The sequence below is a fragment of the Euprymna scolopes genome, chromosome 36, assembly GCF_053919585.1.
Source record: "Euprymna scolopes isolate OS-2025 chromosome 36, ASM5391958v1, whole genome shotgun sequence".
Lineage (NCBI taxonomy): Eukaryota > Metazoa > Mollusca > Cephalopoda > Sepiida > Sepiolidae > Euprymna > Euprymna scolopes.
In genome coordinates, this window is record NC_136517.1 from 59,916,217 (window position 1) to 59,923,716 (window position 7,500).

Sequence of the window (7,500 nt, forward strand, 5' to 3'; positions counted from 1 at the left end):
TATATATGTATATATATATGTATATATATATATATATGTATATATATATATGTATATATATATATGTATATTTAAATAAATGTTTAGAGGTACAGAATTTATATATGGTTTTAAATAAAATGGTAGGCGGAAGTTTCTCGAGAGCTCTTTCGGCTATCATCTCTTCAGGAGCAAATCGATAGCAATCTAAATAATATTGTGACGAAAATAAAGAGTTCTATAGGGGAACTTATTTAATGTGCCAACGTACGGGGGCATTAATTAAATTTATTTACGTTTAAAAAACGATTAAAAATGTTGGCACAACGAGGGAGAGAAAAAAAAAAAAAGCGGGAGAAAAATTCAAAGTTCCCCAAAGAGAAACAATGCGTTTGATGTTTCCTTTTGCCGGCACAAAGAACGTTCGCACATTAAATAAGTTCCCCTATAGAACTCTTTATTTTCGTCACAATATTATTTAGATTGCTATCGATTTGCTCCTGAAGAGATGATAGCCGAAAGAGCTCTCGAGAAACTTCCGCCTACCATTTTATTTAAAACCATATATGTATATATATATATATGTATATATATATATATATATATGTGTGTGTATATATATATATATATATATATATATATATATATATATATATATATATATATATATATATATATATATATAAGGAATTCAATTTAAACTCTGTAAATTAGAATTTGCAACAATTTATTACACTGGGCAACAACGTTTTTTTTTCAGCTGATTGGCAACGTATCTGATGTGCTGAATCTAAAAATCACGTTTCTTTTGTTCATTTTTTTGTCTTTATTCTACCTTCACATGTTGTTTTCTACATTTTCGTTCACATGTACACATGTGTGGAACAGTTTAGAAGAAATTACTGGCGATAAAATAGCATGTCAAATAATTGTTTTGATTGGAAAGTATTATTTTATTGGCAAGAATTATTCAGATCTGATAGTTCTGGGTGATTATATCGAAGAGCAATCAGTTTGAAATCATCAAACACCCCAAATCCTAAAAGATTTGGTGTGGAAATGTATAAAGTTGGCAGATCAAATCTAAATTTAATGGGGCAGTGTATAAGAAACTCCACATTTACAGGTTTTTTCGCTTAATGTATGTTGCAGAATATTTGTGTTGTCGTGCAGTTGATGCTAAATACAGAATGCAGTTGGCTGCAGTGGAACGAATTTATGACTAATTTATACCTATATTTGATGAATGAGATGGCTTCAGACAGAAGATTATGCAGAAATAAGCCTGATGTGTTCTGCTACGTATGTGGAGAGTACATTATTGCTCCTAATAGCAAGCCAAGCATATCTCATGCTTATTTTGGTATTAAACTTGTTGACCAGGATAAAACTTGGGTGCCACACATGGTGTGCAAGGCATGCACCGAGACTCTGCATGGTTAGACCAGTGACAAGAAGAGGCTGAACTTTGGAATTCTCATGGTTTGAAGGGAGCCAACAAACCATGTCACTGTCCGCTACATCTGCACAGATAATGTGACTGGGATCAACAGAAAGAACCTGATCTTCAATCAACATGTTCAATCAACATGTTTCTATAGATCATTCTGATGAAATTCCGGTGCCTATCTTTGGAGAACTGCCTCACATTAGTCACGAAGATGTCTGCAGTGTTGAAGGACATGAAGATGAAGAAGAAGTGGTTCTTGAAGATGATGCTCTACATCCATTTTTCCAAAAGGAGTTGAATGGCCTAGTTTGTGACCTCAGCTTGTTAAAGAATTCTACTGAACTGTTGGCATTCAGATTGAAGACAAAAACATTTTCTCTGACAGTGCTCGGATCAGCTTCTTCTACAACAGGCATTAAGAGTACTTTAATTTTTTTCTCTACAGTGAAGAACTTGGTGTACTGTGCTGATATTGCGCAGCTTCTGCTCAAGCTTGAATTCACAGTACGAACCCGAAGATTGGAGACTATTAACAGCAACAAGTGATTACTGAAATGTGTTTTACTACACAACGGCAACCAGTTTGTCTCTGTACCCATCACTCATTCGGCTGCACTGAAGGAGAAGTATGAAGCGATTAAGTAGGTGAGACAATTGGTTATGATCAGCATTAGTTTAATTGTAATGTGAACCTTTTATGAAAGTACCCATGTATTCTGTGCATGTCCGATAGTAGGAACGATGTTCAGCATTGCACAAAGAAGGACTGGCCTGTGTGGGAGGAACTGGTGCCTTGCAAAGAAAGAAACGTCATCAACAGCCCTCTGATGGACAGGTACAGAATACTCTTCCCACCACTGCACATCAAGGTTGGCTTGATCAAGCAGTTCAACAATGTTCTGAACAAGGATAGTGACTGCTTCACATACTTGTGCCAGGCTTTTCGATGGAGAAGTTAAAAGTGGGCATCTTTGATGGTCCTCAGATCTGGCAGCTCATCAGAAATCTAGAGTTTGAAAACTCAATGAAAGCGTGGAAGACATTTATTCTGGCAGTGAAGAACTTTCTTGCCAACAATAAGGCCAGAAACTATGCAGAATTTGTCAACAACATGGGCGGCAGGGTACACTACTTATTTTCACATGTGGATCAGTTTCCTGAGAACCTGGATTAATGAGTAATGACCAGGGGAAGAGTTTCCATCATGACCTGAAAGAGATAGAGAACAAGTATCAGGGTCGCTGGGCCCACAGTGATGATGGCTGACTACTGTTGGAAGCTGAAGAGAGACCTCCCTGCCACTGAGCAGTCTGGGAGTTTGAAAAGACGAAAGTTCAAGCCTTGAATTTTGAACAATAGTGAAAGAACATGCAATTTACATGCTCTTACTGCTTATCATTCAATTTACGTTCATCAATGTTTCTATCAAGTAATCAATATGTGTTGTTGACAAAACATGTTTTTTCTCTTTAAAATACATTTAGGATGATATGTGTTGACGAAAATCAGCTGATAATGCTGCAGGTTTTTTTTTTTTTTTCAAATCAACTTAGCACAAAAACCTGACCTGATGGAGAAAAACAGATGCCATTTTCTCATTTAGCAAAATTACCGTAAATCAATTGTAAAAATCAAGAGAACTTTCAACATTTTTTTTAAAAGATTGTTGCACAGTGTTATTCGATAAGGAATACAATTTGAAAGACTTAAAATCTTCCTTATTCCATGTAGTCTCAAAGAATGACTTTTATCCTCAGAGCAAAGTTGTAAGCAAAATAATATTCATAGGCAAGCTATAATTTTGCTGGTTAGCACATAAATAGAAAACTACCAATTTTGAGAGAAGTCATATTTATATAAAAGTTGATAATGCAGAAATGCATAGGTTAAAAAGCATATTTGAAATGAAATTCAGCCTCGATGAAGAAAAAAGAAAATAACTTTTTCACATAGAATTTTTTGTACTGAAAAATATCTTCTGCAATTTTAAGATGCCATCTTGACATTTGGAATTGACTCATGTTTATTGATCAACTATTTGGATTATTACATTTATTATTGGACTATTTGCATCTCGACATATAACCAATCAACGTTCTTTGCATAGTACAACATTTTTCAACACATTTTCAAGTCTCTATGTTCCCATTGCATTTTCAATCAAATTGATAATATTGCCTTGTATTTTATACATTCTCAGACATTCTATTATTCATGTTTGAGGAATCATGTCATACACTTTTTTTAGTTGATCCATGTTCTTTTTTCTACTTTTTACCTCCTTCTTCAGGATCTTTTGGTTTATGTATAGAAGATCATGTGTTTCTTGTTTTTCCTTTCTGGCAATCTTTTCTGTGACTTGGCGAATAGTCCAGGCAGGATTAATTTGTCCTCTCAATTGTGCTGTTAATATTTTCCACATAATAAGTAAGCATGTTATAGGTCTGTAGTTGCTAGGGGTGGTTCCTTTTGTACCAGTCTGCTTCTCCCTTTGGTCATCCATTCTGGCACTTCTGTTTCGTGGATACATCGTTTCAGGTTTTGAATTAGACTTTCATGTATTGTTGGGAATTTTTTGAACCAGTATGCATGTATTCCTCTGAAAGGTGTCCACGATTATTATTATTATTATTATTATTATTATTATTATTATTATTATTAGCTCACAAAGAGCTTTCAAACAGATTATCAAGGATCTCTTCTTGAAAACAGCCTGTGGTGTTCCTTGGAAGCTGATTGACAACAAGTCTCTCTAGATTTCAGTACTCTTCACCTCTTTCGGTAGTATTTATAAATAAATTTGCATTATCGCAACAGTTGCTCGCCATTGATTTCTCGTTGGCAGTGGCTATTTGTCTCCACTGGAATTTGAGTGGCAATAAGCCTCCCCAAGGTCCCAGTTCTCTTTGCACTTATCCAGGGAGATCTGGTCAGTGCTCACTCCTCAGTCTTTCCTTTCTCCTTGACTCTACTTGGCTGTTTGTCCCCACTTTATTATTATTGTTATTATAATAATAATAATAATAATAATAATAATAATAATAATAATAATAATAATAATATGTGAGAAACTGACATCTGCAAAAATGCAACCTGTTTTTACGAAGCCAAAAAAATATCTACGTTATTCTGGGTTACTTGCATTTTATATCCTTCAATTATTTCGACAGAGACAAGGTATCTTCTTTGTAGAAAAGATATTAAGCGTTTATATGCGAATTGTTTTTGTTTTTTTAATTTTCTTTCTTCTTAAAAATTTTCATCTTTCAATATTTAGTCTCAATCTTCTGTTCTCTATCTTTTCTTTTTAATTTTTTTATTTTGTTTCACATTTTTTTCGTCTTCACTTTCTTTCCTTTCTTTTTCGCCATTCTTTTTCATTCTTATTTTCCATTCTTCTTTTTTATTTTTCATTCTTATTTTTCATTCTGCGTTTTGTTTTATTCCGTTCTATTTCTTCATTTCTTTTACTCCGTTGTTTTTCTTTCATTACTTTTTTGTTCCTCATCTTTCTTTCCCTTATCAGCTTTCCTTTTTACATCTCCTTCTCCTTTTATTCTTTCGTTTTTTTCTCTTCTCTTTCTCCTAACCATTCTCTTTCTCAATATTGCCCATCCTTTACTTTCTCCTACTCTCTCTTCTCTATCTCTCTCTCTCTCTCTCTCTCTTTCCTTCCCCTCCAACTACTACTCCTCCGCCTTTTTCTTCCATTATATTTCCATTCCATAATAATGGTAGCTTTCTATCTTTTTTGTGAATGTCACTAATAAAGATAATAACAAACTGCTCGTAATCATCTTGGCTGAAATTCAACCAATTGAAATCATAAAACTCCACTCGTAAACAAAATGGCGTCTAATTCCGGCGCTGCTTCACAAAAAAGCTGCCTTGCTCTAATGAAGCACTTATCACTGGAAATATTTCAATAAAATACTTCATGAAATACTGCCAAAATAATTTTAATCATCGCCACAAGCTTGAACTCCCCGTTTCTTTATCATATCTTTTCTAAGAATATGGATAAACGTTATGGCAGCGTTTGACACTAAAAGTAGTATGCTTTCGTAAAGGCGAGCTAAAGACCAAAAAAAAAATCAAGACTCAAACCTTTGAGAGGCTGGAATTTCCTGAGGTATAGCAACTAGGCAAGAAACCAGACAAAGATTGATGCAACTAAGTCCCTGTTAAGTATTGAAGACGCTGTTCTACAGTTCATTGCTGAGTTCCACTCTAAAACCAAAATGTATGCTTTCATCTCTTCCTTTATAATCCTAAGTACTTCCTGTACAAGGGGCAGATAACTCCCAGGTACTTCCTGTATCAGGGCAGATAACTCCTGGCATTATTTGTACACATGGGTACATAACTCTTTTAACTATAAAGTCCTAGGACAGAAGAGCCTCATGAAACCAACAGTTAAGTCAGCAGACGAAGATTGCAACTTATCTCGGATCTCCTTGCCATTGAATATGACTCACGAAATATGGCTGGTTGGTTGTTTTTATTTTACGGCATATCAACCCTTTTCGGGTTATTTAATGCCGAATCCAGTGATTTTTAAGAAAATTTTTTTAATAGAATGTATATTTTTTTCAAGTCAGTTTCTATTTAACCCATAGTTGGGGCCCTAACAGGTACTACTACTCCGGGTCAGAGTGGACTTGGGAGCAATGGCAATTAAGGAGTTGCTTCACACTCCTTAAAGCGCACAAGGTGAGGTCTTACCATCGGATATAGTTTAAGGTCATATCCAGGACCCATGAATAAGTGAAGGAAGACATATGCTCTGAAGTGTAGCATAGCATGCACTTTTTTATGCAGAGACAACTTTGCACAGAAACTGTTCATACCAAGTCGAGGATACATTCTCAACAATCAGTCCGATAGAGTCTTGGCCATGTTTAAGCCAAGTGATGTTGTTTTCTGTCGGGTTAATATATGGTTTTGCGCAGTTCTAAGTGTTCCACCTTTTCCTTTCTTTTTGTATTTTTTGAAAAGAGGTTACAGAAAAATGTTAATATGGTCGCTTATGCATTTTTATGGAAGTGAGTGCTCAGCCTCTTGGCCACTTGCTTTTCAATCCCCCACCTTCTAAGAGAAGTAAATCTTAATATACACTCGGAAAAAATGGAAACATGCACAGGCATCTGTTTTTATCTGGTTTTGAGCAGAACACAACCAGCATCCTCGCTGATGAGTGTGATGTTTTTCATATCAAATCGTAATCTGTAAATGATTTAGAAGATTTGTCGTTTTCATTAATTTGTGATTAGAAAGAAAAACCCTTTGTTTTTTTAAAAAATCAGTTTTATTCGTATCAGTCTAGAAGTAGTCTTCCACTGACCAAGGATAGAACAGATACTACACTTTTCTCCGTGTTAAAAGAGCATAATCGGAAGTTATGTCATCGATTATCCAAAATGGTTGGTCGGTCGGACGACGACAGAAGTATGTTGCTGGATTCTCTTTCTTCTTTCTGCTGTCTGTCTGTTTGTCTTTGTTTTGACTTATATTTAAAATTCCGTAGATTCCATGCACAAAGCTTCTTTCTTAGAACTGCACATCTGTGGAACTCTCTTCCGTTTACCTGCTTTCCACCTAACTACAATATGGCCGTCTTCAAGTCCAATGTGAACAAATTCTTGATGAACCATTCCCCTTAAGTAATCCAATTTTACTAAATTTACACTTCTAACGATTACTACGATATTGTCCTTTTTACCACTGTGTACACTCTTTAACCCTTATCCTCGAGTAGCCTTTGGGCATTGATAAGTGGTGATTTCCTTGTAAAAAAAAATACTGTTTACTTATTTTGACATTCGTTTTCTATTGTATTATGCGTTGTACTTTTAGCAATTTCAATTCAGAGTTAAATATTTCTGCCTTTGGAAAAAAAAAGTCGTATGGAAACATACGTTGATTGACTCAGCTTTAATAATAATTCGATGACAGTCAATGATCATCTAAATTACAAGGTATGGCTCAAGTGAACGCATTAAATAAGGCCGAAATATAATGAGCCAATAATTGGTGTGTTATTTCCAAACTCTTATAATTGGTGTGAATAC